General features: G+C 41.3%; 1 protein-coding gene across 5 annotated transcripts in view; it reads right to left on the bottom strand.

Moving 5' to 3' along the window:
* Positions 1 to 2,583, bottom strand: part of AFTPH (aftiphilin) — a 67,010-nt gene extending 64,427 nt beyond the window's left edge. For 3 of the 5 annotated variants that reach the window (XR_003424778.2, XM_027072346.2, XM_027072345.2), the window contains exon 1: positions 2,290 to 2,546. The gene's annotated coding sequence lies outside the window, so the exon portion shown is untranslated. Of the gene's footprint in view, positions 1 to 2,289 lie in introns of all 5 variants that reach the window. The other 2 variants (XM_053200670.1, XM_027072347.2) reach the window with 2 other exon arrangements.
* Positions 2,584 to 16,344: the final 13,761 nt, after the last annotated feature.

The raw sequence follows: 16,344 nt of genomic DNA, 5'->3' as shown, positions 1-16,344 counted from the left end.
GGTAAGCTGCTTAACATTTGTGCCTGTTTCTTCTCTGAAAAATGGAGATAATACCACCTGAGTTTGTAGGGTTGTTAGGAGGATCAAATGAGTTAATATATTCTATATAAATCACTAAGACAAGTATCTCACAGCAAATAGTGTATATCAGAGTTAGCAGTTATATAAAGTTGCAAAATGACCTGATTGTATTATAGACACACTCTGTGAAAAGACTATCAAATTGATTATATATATATATACATATATGTGTATATATATATATAATCACCCATGTAATGCCAGATATTTTTACGAATTGTGTAAAAACTATAAATACTTATGAAGCTCAGGCTGGAAAGGTTCACTAGCCTAACCACTAAGAAAAAAAGTCCTTATTTTTTAACTTACAAATTGTAGATAACATTAACAATATAAACATTTAAGTAACTTATGACGGTTTAAAAATACCTACTTAATGGCCTTTTATGAGTTTTGGGGGACAGGGTCAGGAGAGAAGGGGTAATTCCTCAATGAGATGCTATTCCAAGACTTTAGACTCTTAATGGAAGCACTTTAGATTTCACACAAAAATAAAACATTTGGTACTCAAATTTCACTTGCTTTCTGAACTTTTAATTGTAAGTAAAATAAATTAAAAATTTAAATGATACTTTATGACAGGATTTATCTAGATGACAAAATTTTCATAAGGACAGCTGGATTCTGCAAAATTTATCGATGCAATTAAGGACACTGTATCCAATTATGGACACATTTGATATAGGGTTATTTTTATAATAATCTCTAGGTCAAAATCAGAAAACAGAAAAACAAATGCCTCACATCTTATGTGAATTCTAGTTAATTTCTGACAAGAGCTTTCTAAAGGTTGTGAAATATATTAATTGATCAAGTGTAGATATATCTAATTAGTATATAGTGGAATTCGATCTAATGAGCATTTACTAGGTATCATTTACTGGGCTAAAGGTTTTATACAAGATCTTTTAATCCATGTGCAACATCTTCATGCACAAAATTTACAAGACCACAAATACTCTGCATAAACACATACTTCTGCGAAGTTAAAAATGACTACTACAAAAGTCAACAATTAAGCTGGCAAAGCATATAAAATGTAGATAAACTATGCAAATTATATCAACGGAACAGTGTTGACATATTTGTTTCCCCTAGTTTGGCATATATTTCAACGTTTAAAAGGTTCACTGAGGGTAACAAATGTAAACATTAAGGATGAAACGTCTCCCCGTCCTATCCCCAAAGAAAAAAAAAAAAACACCCGAAATCAAAAACCCAATTTGGAGTGGGAGAAATACTCCGTGGAAGCTAGTGAAGAGGAAAGACTAAAGTTCAAAAGTTTTACTTTTCTCCTAGTGAGAACTTTGAAACGGAACCAGTGCTTTTATTTGTCACCTTCTCATACCCCCACTAAAATATTTACAAGTATGAGTCCTTTCCTCAACCCCAGAAGCTTCAGTGAGAAAGCTATAACTCGCACTAACCAGTAAGAAAAATCTAGCCATTCTCAGTAACTTCCTAATGGAGAAAAGACCCTACTACCGTTCACCCTATAGTCTTGTCCTCTGCCCAAGCAAGACACTGCACCTGCCAAATCGGGAGTTTAAAGAATAATGGTCTAACTTTGCGAACGCGATCTGGGGAGGAAACGCAGATTATTTGAGCAGTGCAAGAAAGGAGCAAAAAAGATCCTTTCAGGAAAGGATTCATGGGCTTTGGGGCTTTCCTCTGCCAGTTGGAGGATTCAAAATCCGCTTGCTTCAGAGACCTTCGGAAGCAGCCACACTCCGGTCGCAGCCGGCCTCGGGCCTGGGAGAAGCAGGCAGTGTTTACACCTGTCACGAGGAAGGGGGAGGGAAAAAGAGGAAGCCCCAGCAAAGCCCCAAACTTCTCGACAGCTCCAGAGAGGGAGCGGCCGGCCGGAGCTGTGGGCAGGTGGAAGCGGAGGCGCAGAGCGACCCGGCAGCGGCCGGAGAGGTGGGAACAGCTCACACTTCCCCGGCCGGTGCCCGGGTTGGCGGGGAGGGATCCTTGAGCTTTGGGCGCCGCCGCCGCCGGCGTCCCCGCACCCGCCGCGGAAGAGGGCAAAGCCCAAGTCCGGAGCCCGCAGGCCCGCAGAGCCGGCACCGTCCCCGTACCCGCAGTTCCCGGCCCCGCGGCAGACAGGTGCTCCCGGCCCGGGCAAGGGTCCGGCCGGTGGGCTGGGCCAGGTCCCCGCACCCTGTTCCCCCCGCACGGCTGGAGAAGCGAAGCGGTGGCGCTTACCTGGCTCGTTCGGGGCGGCCGCGATGGGCATGGCTCAGGGGCCCGGGGAGGAACTGGCTCCCCGGGGAAGGACCGGCTAGTCCGACACGGAGCTGGTGAGAGCGGAAGGCAGACTGCTCACAGCCCCGTCAGCGAAGCAGCGCCATGGACGCCCACCCGGAGTTTCAGCGCTGTCGCGGGACCCCCATCCCATTACCCTCCGCCCTCTTCCGCCGCCGCCGCCGCCTCCACCTCCTCCTCCGCCGAGACCCCCCGCCCACTCCACACACTCTCCCATCATGCAGCGGGGAACCGCTGCTGCCGACACGTCACTTCCGGGCGCAGGTGGCTAGGTCGGGGCCGGGCGCTGTTGGGTGCAGGGAGGTAGGGGGAAGGTGGGGGGAGGACACTCCAGGGGAATTAGTGTCACAGAACGCTTACCCCTGCGCAGGCGCGGTCACGCTAAGCGCCGGCCGCCATTTTGGGTGAGGGCAAGCTGCCCTTTTCCTTTACTTCCTTGCGAGTCATCGAGCTGTTGCCGGGAAAGACGTCCTCCTGCGTTCCGCCTCCCTCTGAAACAGCGCTCCCGGCGAGGGACAGGTGCTCCTCAGCCGGTTAACTATAACGTTCAGTCAGGACCGAGTTAAGTCTCTTGCTCTCTAAATAAAACTGCAATACAGAACCATTATCTTCTCTACCAAAAGCCTATTCGGAGAGCCCTTATCAGCTTGCCCTTTTCGCCCCGGAAAACGACTTTTTCATTCAGTCTAAGTCCCTTCCTCTTTTTAATTTAAACTGACAAGAGGAAGCTGGTAGTTAACAACAAAGAAGAGATTGTTGTATATAAAAATCAACCTTAACAGGATGGAAACAGAGGGAAAGCACCCGCTGAAGACTGACAAATCGGCTTTGAGACCAATAACAAAAAAAGTGGGAATTTTGCTAACAAATGGAGACGGTGGTAATTTTTCATACCTGCTGCGGGAGAATATCCAATGAAGCAAAAGAAGTAAAATCAATTTATGCATTTCTCTAGCAGGGGTCATAATGGATTCTTTTTCTATCATCCGTGTTGAGCAGTTGATTATTTGCATTTTTATAACCTTTTCCTCTCATCATAAATCTCTCTTAGAACACTGACCACTGTGGCTTCAAGGATTATTATCGTTCGAGATGATGATCCCGGGGAAGCTACCCTGCAAATCCCTGCTGAGTGCCCATTCTACTCACTTTTGCCAAACCTGCACCGGTAATTTGAGTAATTTAAAATAGTCCAAAAACAGTAAAGCTCAGCAGCTACGCAAAGAAACAGGATGGAAAACACTTCCTCAGCCACAGAGAAGTGTCCGCCCCCTTGAGTGGAGAAATTATACAAATCGGGGGGAAGATAAGGACAAAAGCAGTTCATCACGGTTTATCCCGCCTCTGCAATATTCTAGACAAATTAACTTGAAGCGCTAAAATAGACCCGCATTTGTCTTTTTACAGCTCAATTGCCGTAAAAAATACGGAAACTGCATCACTTTAAATTGGAGTACCAATTGTTTTGTGGTGGTACTGGATTTTTTTGTTATTGCTCAGTTACTAAAGAAAAATCTATATGGCTTGTCAAATTCCTATTGTATTTCGCCCCCTGCTGGTGTAGCTTGCGTGCAAGCTTGAAAAAAATGTATGTATAGGTCACTATAAATGTTTATTGACCAAGAAAGAAAAGTGTGTGTGTGTGTGTGTGTGTGTAGAGATTGGAAATTGATTTTAGATGAACACGTTTTAGTTTGATAGCTCTACTAAACGAATATTGGAATAAGAAGAGCATATGACAAAATCCTAAAGCAGACCCTACACCAATAAAATGTTTAAATTCATTTCAATTTAAACATCAAAACGTTAAAAAGAAAACCCTGCTTCGGAAAAATGTCTCCCTGCTCCATACATAACATATTACAAAGTGATGATTTTTGTCAGGTAAACGCAGAAGCCAGTTCTGTTCACTTAAGTACAATTTAGAAATCAGTGTCCAACTTTGAATATGGAAATTGAGTAGCTACTTGGTCAGCTGACTTGTGAGTGCAATCAACCAACTTGTAGTCTCACACAGGATTCTGAAGACAGTATTCCAAAGCCTGTGAAAATGTACCAAAGGACAGTCTGATTCTAAATGTTTTTAAGTTGATGAATCTGTAGGAAACAATTATTAAAATGCATTGCATTTGGAAGAAAATTCAGTGCATTTGAATCTAGTGATAATTTTTAAAAAGTAAACAAAAACACTATGACCATTAATTCATTACCTAAGACTTTGCATCAAGTAAGTGACCATTCATCATGTGTCTTTACTTCTAGTTTTTCCTCCTGTGCATTTTTTTTTTTACAAAGTTGTAATCATAATGTAAATCAATTTTGTATCCCCATTTCCACTTAATATCATGTTGTAAGCATTTTCTTCTATCGTTTCACATTTTATAGAAACTAAATTTTAATCATCTACATAGTATTCAACGGAGTGGACACACTGAATTGTCCATTATCCTATTAGTAGATATTTTCAGCTATTACAAATACTCTGATGAACATTGTGTGCATGTGGCTTTGTCCAATTTTAGGATTTTTTTTCCTCAATATAAAAATGATTAATAGCCTTTTGGCCCAATATTTTATTGGCACTTTGTCATCTTATATTGTTTTCCAAAAGACTATACCAATTCACAATGCCACCACTAATACAGAAATGTATCAATTTTACCCTCCTTACCAACAGATATTAAAAGAAAAAAGATTGAATTATACTTTGTGGACTAAAAGTTGAAAGGACCTTAACTGTATAATTGTATAAGAAATCAACAAACACAAAACCCCAGCAATGTGGTTGAAAGGACCTTAACGGATAATTGTGTAAGAAATAAAACCCCAGCAATGTGATGTTCTGGAAAAGTAATAACATAGATCTGGGTCTGTGAACAGGGTCTATTATCATTATGATTTTATATAAATTACTTAATCTCTCCGGACTTCAGTCTTATCTGTCAAATGAGAGTGAAACTAGACCACAGGTTCTTAACTCTTAAGTAGCACGTGTGTCTTTTTGAGGATATGACAAGTCTTTGGTGCTTTCTGCAGAAAATGCTCATCCCAAATTTCAAATTTCTTAGAGCTCCTTCATGGAAGAGGGTCTATGAATTGCAGCTTAAGACACCCCGTACCAGATGGATTTCCAAGGTTCTTTTCATCTACACATTTTCCTAGGATTTCATTTTATAATCCATTAAACACTTTAAGACTAAGTTATACTTTTTAGTGGATAGTGATATATTCATATATGTATTACTTTTCAGCACTTAAATTAGAGCTATAGGTATCAATATGGTTAGATTATAAAAACAAGTGAATGAAGTTTAAGAATGGGTAAAATATGAATTTTATAATGTGAGTTTTTAAAACCAATACTTTATTATAAAAAATGTATATCCTAAAGTATAAAAATATGGACTGGCATGACATATGCAAAATTCTATTAGGGGCTAGTATGGGTCAGAAAACACTAAAGTGGACTTATCTGTAATTGCGAGGTGTTATATATAAGAAAATCTGAAGCAAATGTGGCAAGCCATTTACATTTTTTCTTTCCCAGCTTTGAGATAAATGACATAGAAATTATGTTTAGGATGTACAGCTAGATGTTTTGATCAATCCATTTACATTAATTCTAAATAGAGGGTACATGGATATTTGTCATATAATTCTGACATGTTTTGTATTCATTTTTTCATGGTTAAAAAACAGCTTTTCCAGAATCAGTTGTTTAAAACCATGAATTGTGAACAGCATCCTAGAGAGTTCCTGACGTATTGCACTAATGCTAATATTTTAGATTTGTACAACTTTCCAAAGTATTTTTATTTTAGTATATGTGCTGCCGAAGCGAACACCCGAAGTATTTTTATTTTAAGTATATTATCTCTGATTCTCACACAGTCCTTGTAGAGCGTGTAGGGTCTCTCAGTTGTCTGCCACTGTTTCCCCAAACTTAAAATCACTCCAGGGGCCACACTGCCCCACTGGTTTTCTGGAGAACTTCCTACTTTTAAGTTTTATTCATTTATTTTGAGAGAGATCGTACATGCATGCATATGTGCATGCATGGGGGAGGGGCGGAGAGGGAAAGAGAATCCCAAACAGGCTTGCAGCGGTCAGCTCAGAGCCTGATGGGGCCTGAGCCTAAATCAAGAGTCAGACACTCAACAGAGCCACCCAGGCGCCCCTGCACCCTAAATTCTTACAGTTCTGTAGACCCCATGAAGTAAATGTTGCTGTGGTGCTTTTGTGAAGAGGAAATCAGGCCAGACATCTCCCAGAACAGGACGAGAGAGACTTGAACAGGGGCTATGCTAGGACCTTACTCTTCCGTGAGGTAGAGGACTTGTTCTCAGACTCCATGCAGGATGTTTGCCTTCCTTCATTAGTGCCATCATGATGAGCCTCTTTCTTCTCAGGTAACTGAGTCAGCCAAAGCTAAGGGCTAAGAAGTAGACAGCATCCCCAGGGGGCCAGCTATCCCTTCTCTCCACACCTTTGGCCCTTTTTTTTTAAAGGTTTTTTTCAACGTTTTTTTATTTATTTTTGGGACAGAGAGAGACAGAGCATGAACGGGGGAGGGGCAGAGAGAGGGAGACACAGAATCGGAAACAGGCTCCAGGTTCTGAGCCATCAGCCCAGAGCCTGATGCGGGGCTCGAACTCCCGGACCGCGAGATCGTGACCTGGCTGAAGTCGGACGCTTAACCGACTGCGCCGCCCAGGCGCCCCCCTTTGGCCCTTTTTTAATCCTTAGACTATTCTGTCTCACCCAAACTGTGTACATTATCTTTGTTCCTCCCTCCCCAAACCGAAAGACAAAGGCAATTGGACACAGTGAGCCCCCTGATGTGATGCAGTGTGAAATTCACGGATCACAGAAGTATGGAGATGGAAGTACACAGTATTCCTGCCAAATATATTTAATCTGAATCTTATTAAACCTTTAAAACTACCTTCCAGTTCACAGGAAATACTGGAGGAACGAGTTAAACAGGGCTACTAAGAAACAATGGCACCAATCCCTCATGTGGATTATTCTACAAATAACTTCTCTTCAAAAGGGATAATCTAGGTTAAAAGGGATCATCTAGGTTAAAAGGGACATAGGAGAAATAACCAAATGCAATTTGTGGTTTTCAATAGAATCATTTGAATAAACCATTCATAAAAGCCTTTTTGGGATACTTGAGAAAATCTGTGTCCTGGCATTAAATGTTCTTGAACTTTTTTAGATATAGTGATGGAATTACAGATATGTAGGAGAACATCCTTACTTTCTGGGGATGCCTGAAATGTAATGTGTTTTTTAAAAAAATGGTTCAGAAAAAACTCATGCACATAAAGTATGACAAAATGCTAGAAATCATTAAGTTGAAACTAGGTGGTGAATGTGTGTGTGTGTTTAACTTATCTGCTATTGAGTATTTCATAATGAGAAGCAAAAGAAGAGACTATTAAAAAAATACCCAAGGCAGGGCGCCTGGGTGGCTCAGTCGATTAACTGTCCAACTCTTGATTTCAGCTCAGGTCATAATCTCTCGGGTTCCTGAGTTTGAGCCCTGCATCAGGCTCTGTGCTGACAGCTCCCAGCCTACTTGGGATTCTACCTCTGCGCCCCTCCTGCGTGCATGTGTGCACTCTCTCTCTCAAAAAGAGGAGGTCTGGATTTTTATTTTTCCTAAAGTACTGCATTCCCTAGGCAATCATTGTCAAATACACATTTCTGATTCTGGAGCAAATCGCACAAACAGTGATCTTGTGAAGGGTTTTAAAGATGTGGAAAGGAGGAAAAAAACCAAGGACTGAAACTTCCAAATCAATTGTAATTAGTTTAAATCCTCTAATATGTACAAATTCAGTAGAATTACAGCTCTGCTCAGCAAGGAGTTCTAATACAGTGTTAGCAAGAGAACAGCGGGAATTATATTATCAAGAGTAGTGCACTATTTAAGCGGCAGTAGTAGCTGAAGCCCTCCGTGACTTTCTAATACTGTTTCCTTCTGCTTGAAATGCCCTTCTCCCTGCTTCTTACAGTGGATAATTGCTTTTTTGTTTTGTTTTGTTTTTTTAAGAGCTCAGTATTGGAACCCCTCTCCTATGCATGGGAAAATCACCAACTTGTGAGTCTCGGTGGGAGACAAACCCCTCCCCCTAGTATAAAGGCTGAGAGGGTCAGTGTAGGGAATTAAAGACAGCTGCAGATTCTTACCATGCTGCAGTTTTGAGATGGAGTTTATCTCTCATCTTCAGTGTGTGCTAGCCTGTGGCTTAATTTGACCAACAACATGGGTGGAAGTGGGGCTGTGTAACTCTTCAGGCTGAGCACTAAGAGATCTGAAGGTTCTGACTTTGCTGCTTGGTGTGCTCCTCCTGGAAGAGAGACCCCGTGTAAAATGTACAACTTCCCTGAGTGAAGCATGCTGAGGGAAGCCCAACCTACATGTAGGAGTGACCTGCTCTGACTGCGCTCTCAGCCAACAGCCAGCCATGGACGTGACCCATCTTGGACATTCCAGGCAGAGCAGCCTTCCCGTGATTTTTAGACCCAGCAGGTAGCACTTAGAGCACAAGAACTAATCAGCTGATCCCAGTCATTCCACACAATCTGGAGATCTAATAATGGCCGTTGATGTTTTAAGCCACTAAGTTCTGGAGTGGGCAATGAAAACAGGAGACTTTCTCCACTTCCTTTGCTGCGAGGTGCCACACATGCCACCCAGGCTTTTCTGAACAGAGGTCCCTCCCCAGACTTTGAATGAGGAGGTAATTAGAAGAACCAGAGAAATTTTTCTGACGGTGATGGTAGCAGTTCTAGCAAGACTGAGCTCTGTTGGGGCTGGTTGTTGTTTAATGTCCAGGGACAGTGGCACTGACAATACCGGTTCCAGCAGCATCCTCACTGGACCAGATCTCTGGCAGGATTTTGGGAGATGCTTCTGACTGTTTGGACTCTAAGCCTGGTTCTCGAGTCCTAGAGAAAGTTCTGTGAGCTACGTAACATTTTAATAAATTTTCACTTTATCAGCCACTATCAATTTCTGTTGCTGGTGACTGAGAACTCTGATACTGCCTTAAACTGTTTGGCTTCTATTTGTTCCTTAAGATAAAATTCAAACCATAAGAATTACTCCTCCTGGAAAGCTTCACTGACATCTCTGTACTCCCTGCCCCCTCAAATTTGTTTCTGCTAAGTCCCTGCAGTGCCTCATGTGTATCTATAGTATTGCTCTTATCACATCCATGGTAACTGCCAATTCCTTTTCAAAAAATTTTGAACATCTATTTTTGAGAGACAGAGCATGAGTGGGGGAGGGGCAGAGAGAGAGGGAGACAGAATCCAAAGCAGGCTCCAGGCTCTGAGCTGTCAGCACAGAGCCTGATGTGGGGCTCGAATCCAGGAACCATGAGATCATAACCCAGCCAACGTCGGACACTTAACCAACTGAGCCACCCCCAGGTGCCCTGAAACTTCCAATTTCCTAAACTGTCTCCCCCACTAAACTCATAACTCTAAAAGAAAAAAAAAACTGTTTACCTCTATCTCTAGTGCCTAATATGGTGTTTATCTAACATTTGTTGGACAAATGCGTAATTGAACGAATGAAATTGATGGTATGAAATTTAGTATGTTTATAACTCTGGACATCCATAGTTATTTCTAGGTGTGTGTGTGTGTTTACCATTCAAATTCTTGTCATAATAGAACATTGACAAGGTTCTCCTGACAAGAAAAATAGAGCAAATTTTAGAGTATTGCTTTTATAAAATACCGCTGTAAATTCTTTGGATACTACCGATATCCATAATATTAATGGATTCCTTCTTAACCTAGTAACTATTTCCCTTTAATGCACTGCCAGAGACATTTTCATCGTTATTCCAATGATTACTTTTATTCATTTTTGATGTAAAAATGTTGAAAGTGTAGGTTAAAAGAATCCTTTTAGTGATATTCCCTAGAGTACTTTAAGCATTTGAAGGAAGAGTTGTGTAAAAAAAATCATCTTAGAAGTAAAGAGATGACAGGTACACATCATGAAGCTTTTAGCCATATCATTTGGTGAAGCCATGGCAAAAGTTCTCATGACTTCGAGAACAGCATAGGGTTTTTAAAGGTTAATGAAAATATTTGTACGGCCCCAAATCCAGCTACGGAATCAGTATTTTCTCACTGCATCAAGATCACCAGTCTTGGGGCATGGGCAACCGTATCTTTGAAAGTTCCACAGGTGACAGTGACATGCACCTGAAGTTGAGAACAATTAAGACAAGGGACATTTACTTTTGGCTATTAGATTTAACCTCGTAACAATGTTAAGGCTCTGTCCCAGGTGCTGCTGTGAAGACATAAACATGAGCAAGATACTCCTTGTCCCCTGGCAGTTTGCAACCTGGTATCGGGTACATGCAAAGATTTTACATCTTTTGTGCACTTTTCTGTATGTTTTATGCTTCAATAAAAATTAATAGTTTCTGCCTCATGGACCCATAGGAGGTCTAAATAAGGTGCTATAAATAAGGTACCGAACACAGGGCTTGGGACAAAGTACCAGCAACTGTTAGTTGTCACTGATGTGGTTATTCCCTGAGTGTTGTATCCCTACTGACTAGGAGAACTGATCTCTTCCCACTGTATCAGCTGTATGGAGTTTAAGACGGACTCCTGGGGACTCCTGAGCATGGGTTCAAATGCATCACTGTTCCAGGTGTCCCAAGACCCTTCTCCTTCCTTGTTTTCAAAGCACTTCCTGGACTGGGATGAAACAGGGTTGAATCTTGGTTTGTACTCAGGTATAAGAGAATCTGTAAAGTAACATACACTAAGGAAATGGTGTTGGTTTCCCAAGCCTTGGGAGCTTTTATGAGCTCACCGTGGTGCTTTTATCCTTCCATCAGTATTATGCACATGATGCTCAGATGTTTACTGAATGAGCACATAGGTCTTGAATGCATCAGAGTGTTAAGTCTTCTACAGAAACGTGCCCATCCTGAATACTGGAGCACTGATCAGCTCCTGCTGACAGAATCCAAATTATCCATCTCTTGTAACACCCAACCTGGGAAAATGTTGAAGCTCACTGCTGCCAGCTTCACAGATCAGGAATCTAGATCTACAGTTACACAAATTATAAGTCTCTTGGCATGTAGGGCAACCACTTTCTGGTGGTATTGCTCAAGACTCCCTTTACTACAGACATGATTGTTTACATTGAAAACTTTAATTTTTTTTTTAATGTTTACTTATTTTTGAGGAAAGAGACACAGAATGAGAGAGTGCAAGCAGGGGAGGGGCAGAAGGGAGACACAGAATCAGAGCTACCGTCACAGAGCTTGACCACCTGGGGCTCGAACTTACGAACCGAACCATGAGATCATGACCTGAGCCAAAGTCGGGTGCTTAACCAAACGAGCCACCCATGCATCCCTACACTGAAAACTCGAAGTCTATGGAAAAAAAAAATACTAACACTGAAAAGTGAACTTAAGAACATTGCATGTTACAAGGTTAGTATACAAAAATAAACTTTGTATATGCTATGAACAATTGAAAAAATGAACTTTAAAATACCACTTACAATAGCATTCAAAAACAAAATATTTGGGAATCAAACTTGATAAAGATCTGTAAGACATTTATTCTGTCAATAATAAATCACTGAGAAACTTTAACAAAGACCTAAGCGAATGGAAATATATAATGTTCATGCAGTAGAAAACTTGACATTAAGGTGGCAGTTTCCTCCAACTTAACCTATAGATTCAACATAATCCTAATCAAAATCCCAAGCATTTTTTCCAAGAATTTCCTTTTAATGGAGGTATAATTGACACACAATCACATATTCGTTTCAGGTATACAGTGTAATGATTTGATATTTGTAAAATGATCACAATAAGTCTAGTTAACACCCATGACTAAGTTTGAAACAAGGGACATCTGGGTGACTCAGTCAGTTGGGCATCTGACTTCAGCTCAGGTCATGATCTCGCAATCCTTGAGTTCCAGCCCCGAGTCGGCTCTGTGCTGACAGCTTGGAGCCTGGAGCCTGCTTCAGATTCTCTCTCCCCCCCTCTCTGCTCCTCCCCTACTCGTGCTCCGTCTCTAAAATGAACATTAAAATTTAATTTGAAACAAAAAACCAGAAGTATATTTTCCCTTAAGAGAATCAGTTTTATTCAATGGGATCTAGGCAACAAGTTACTTGGATCTAAAATATTTTGTTTATTCCATGTTGTGTTGAAAATGCCCTGTTCATGGCTGATGAGGAAGCTAAAATGAGGACCTAATGAACTACACAAAAAGCCTTTGTTAGCTGGCTACTAGGGTAACGAGGAGGGTCTCAAATTAGCATGGATTGGTGCACAGATATCCATCAAACTACAGCTTTCTCTGTTGATTATAAAGGGATAAAATCACCATTGCTGTCAAATGGTTTTTCTACAGAGCCTTATCCATGTCAAATACAAACCTATTACATCTATATGGACAGAAAGGCTTGTGATAAAGGCTCATACAGTCATGGAAGGTAGTAAATTATAGGGAACGATGGGTCACAAATTACCTTAGTATTAGTCACATGGTGATATATACATGAAATTCCACTAAATTCAGAGTGTTTTTCCTTTCTCACCTTTCTGACTTTTCCTTAAGAACATACAGTGTGATTTCTGGTGTTTGGGGCAGCAAATACCAATTCCGTTATCTTCCCTCTGCAGTGGTTTAAAAATAAAAGTTCTTCTGACGATTTATAAACCTAAAACTCGAGTTTTGTTGCTTCCATAATGTGCTTTAAAAAAATTTTGGGATCTGAGCAATTGGCTCTGGAAAGTAGCTATCACACCACAACCCCACAGGACTTACAGAGTAGCAGCCAGGACATCTGCAAAGTAGTTCTTCTACGGGAGTGCTCTCACCCTCTCTTTTCTCCTGCCCATCCTTCTCCCAAACCTGCCTCCTCCTAGCCTCCTTGCAGAACTGGCTTTGGTTTTCTAGCACCTTCACTACTAGATGTACTCAGGGTGTGCACATTCAACCCAACCCAGCAAAGCGAGAGTTGTGGGCCTTAGCCAAGCACATCACCTGTTGGCTGTTCCTCAGTCATACCCTTGGGATCTCAAGACATCTATTTAGTTTTGTTTCATTTGTTCTACAAAGATGGAATCATCTTACTCTGGATGTAGTTTGGGAATTTTTTTTTTTTTTTTTAACGTTGTGGACATTTCCCCATTAGTTCATACAGCACTTTTATTTTTTATAGCTGCATAGTACTCCATGATGTGGCCAAATATGATTCCAAATATGATTCCACAAAAACCTAATTCTCTACTATATTTTGCAGTGACAAATAAGGTCATGATTTCTTAATCTGGGGAGTGGGGTATAAAGTGGAAGGAAAGAAGTTTGGAGCATGTCAAAGGGCTGCAAGACTGGTTTTGGGTATGACGGTAACTACAGCAAGTCCAAAGTCACCTCCAGAATACAACTGGATGCCTTGGAAATGGGGGTGTGGAGTGGAGGAAGTAGAAAGGGTAAGCAGAGGAGAGGGGACAATGCCTGTACCGATGGCCAGGTCATGTTCTTCCCAGCATCCCATTCCTTTTGAGGTGACCAGTGAATTCCATCAATTACCAACATGGTGTTAGCCCAATGTTAACTCATCTTTCCTCAACCTAATGCTCTGAACAACTGTCTTTTCTAGGCCTTATTTTGGGAAGGCAGGCTGAGACCAATTTGTGGAGGGTTTTAAACCCTGCACCAAGGAGTTACAGCAATCGGAAGCTGTTAATGGATTGTACTTGAGTTGAGACTTCAGATCTTAACTCAGGAGTTTGCTTTGCAACCACTCAAGTGTTCTTAGGAGATAAACAGCACAATTAAAGAATAGCCAACCGTGGAAGAACAGCCAACTGTGACAATATATCAACTATCTGGTTGTGTTTCAACTTGTTTACTTTTATCTCTAGGGGTAGCCCCATTCTATCCATCTAACTTCACACTATTTGTACTTTTACTGTCCATAACTATGTTCCCATGGTGTCCCCCATTCTCATAGCCCTGTTGGTTGCTTCTCTTGACTATTGGTAGATTTATAACGCACATTTGCAGCATTTTCTAGCATAACTTCTAAAGGTAAATACAACTTGGCCCCAAGCCTGACTTTTCTAAAGCATTTGACTTTACAGTTACTCCCCTGCACCCCGCCCACAGAACATTTTCAGTCATCACTTATTTGGGGAGATGGTCATTTCTTATAAAGCATATTTTGCAAAGATCAAGGTAACTATTATACCAATATGTAATATATGATCTGTATATGCTAAACTACACCTCTAACCGCAATCTAACACAAGCCCCCAAATAACAAAATACTGCCAGTTTTCTATTTTGTTGACTATATTTGCGTCTTTTAATGCTACTTTTTTTTTCTAACTCTTAATTCAATTTTCTATGCAGGCATAACTGCACAGGAGAATCCTACTCTTTCCATCTATTGTTGATCATCTTTTGGTTGAAGCATGGCTCTACTTCCTAAACCTCCTCAGACCTCCATGCTGTTTTTGGGGCTTCTGTTTGATCTGGTGCTTCCGAGGCTGCGCCACTCAGCTTTTTCTTCTTCTCAGGACAAAATGAGGACAACTCTCCTCACCACTTGGGGCAAGCTGCCTTTTGCTCACAGCGAGAACCCACAAAGAACCCTTTTAGGGCTTGGAGGAAGGTGCTGTCACAACACTTAGTACTTTGCTTCTGGCATTAGCCCCTTACATCTTTTTCTCCAACCTTTTCCTACCCTTCTCTCTGGAGAACGGTCTCCTTCCCTTTTAGGGCTTTCAGCCTTCATTTCCCCAGGAAAGGATTTTCTCAGTGTCTCCACAAAAGCTCAGGAGGAAAGAAACTGGCCTTTCGTTCATAATTGGCCACTGTGTGGTATGGGGTGCAGTGAGAGGAGGAGTAAATGTTCTCCGTGGTTGACATAAATGCATCTTCCAACAAAAACCAGCTGCTGCTGTTAACTGGAGTGAGTAGAAAGCTTACTGTGTTTGGAATGATCAATGACGAGATTACCAGAAAGTCAATGTGTCAAGGAGTGACTTAGAGTATCTTACTGGATGAGGAAATGAAGATTGATTTTATTCATGGTGTGTATGAATGGGTACTTGTGTGTGCGTGTGATTTCCTTCCTTTGTAAAGGAGCTAGTTTCTGAAATCAAGAGGGCCAAACTCCAAGGGGATAATTAGGATTTTAACAGCTTACTGTGAGTGGAAAATTTCATTTCTCTAAGTATTGAGAAGTGCATGCTAATAGTTATTCCAGCCATTAGTCTGCCAAAGATTCCTATCAGACTTAGACATTCAGATAGATGATCCAGCAAACACTACAATCAGCAGAGACCTGTAAAGACTTTCCTGGAGAAAAGCAATCTGTACCCAATGCATTATCCAGGCATGTTTATTTTTCAGAATCAGAAGTCATTTTGTTGTCAGAGCAGCCTTTTTATTCCTAACCTTCTATTAAAGTCTTTGAGGCAGCTGTTCCAGATTCATTTCACTCTTCTTAAAGAACTTTGGATGTTCCCCCATTCCCACAGGTGACCTCTACACCTGATTCACTGAGAAGGTCAAGGCCTCAGCTCTTCTCTCTACTCCCTCAATTTTGTCTGCATCATCATCCATCCTTTGCTTCCCCCCCTTCATTCTATTTCTAGAGAAGCCACATCCTATTAGTTCCTGGGGTTCTTTTACCAGGGATTCTCTACTTCCATCCCCATTATCTCCTTTCTGGTATCTTCAAGTTCTTGTTCTCCTCTAGCTTCTTGAAAGCATGCCCTGATGTCTTGACTGCAAAAACCTATACCACAACTATGCTTTTCCCTGTCTTTCTGGAAAATGTAGGCTATGGCCCATTTATCTGAAACTATCAGTTTAAAAAAAATTTTTTTTTTAACGTTTATTATCGACAGAGTAAGACAGAGAATGAGCATGGGAAGGGCAGAGAGAGGAGAC

Source organism: Acinonyx jubatus, chromosome A3, assembly GCF_027475565.1.
Source record: "Acinonyx jubatus isolate Ajub_Pintada_27869175 chromosome A3, VMU_Ajub_asm_v1.0, whole genome shotgun sequence".
NCBI lineage: Eukaryota > Metazoa > Chordata > Mammalia > Carnivora > Felidae > Acinonyx > Acinonyx jubatus.
Note: the sequence above shows the minus strand (reverse complement) of the source record. Positions and strands in the feature narration are given on the sequence as shown.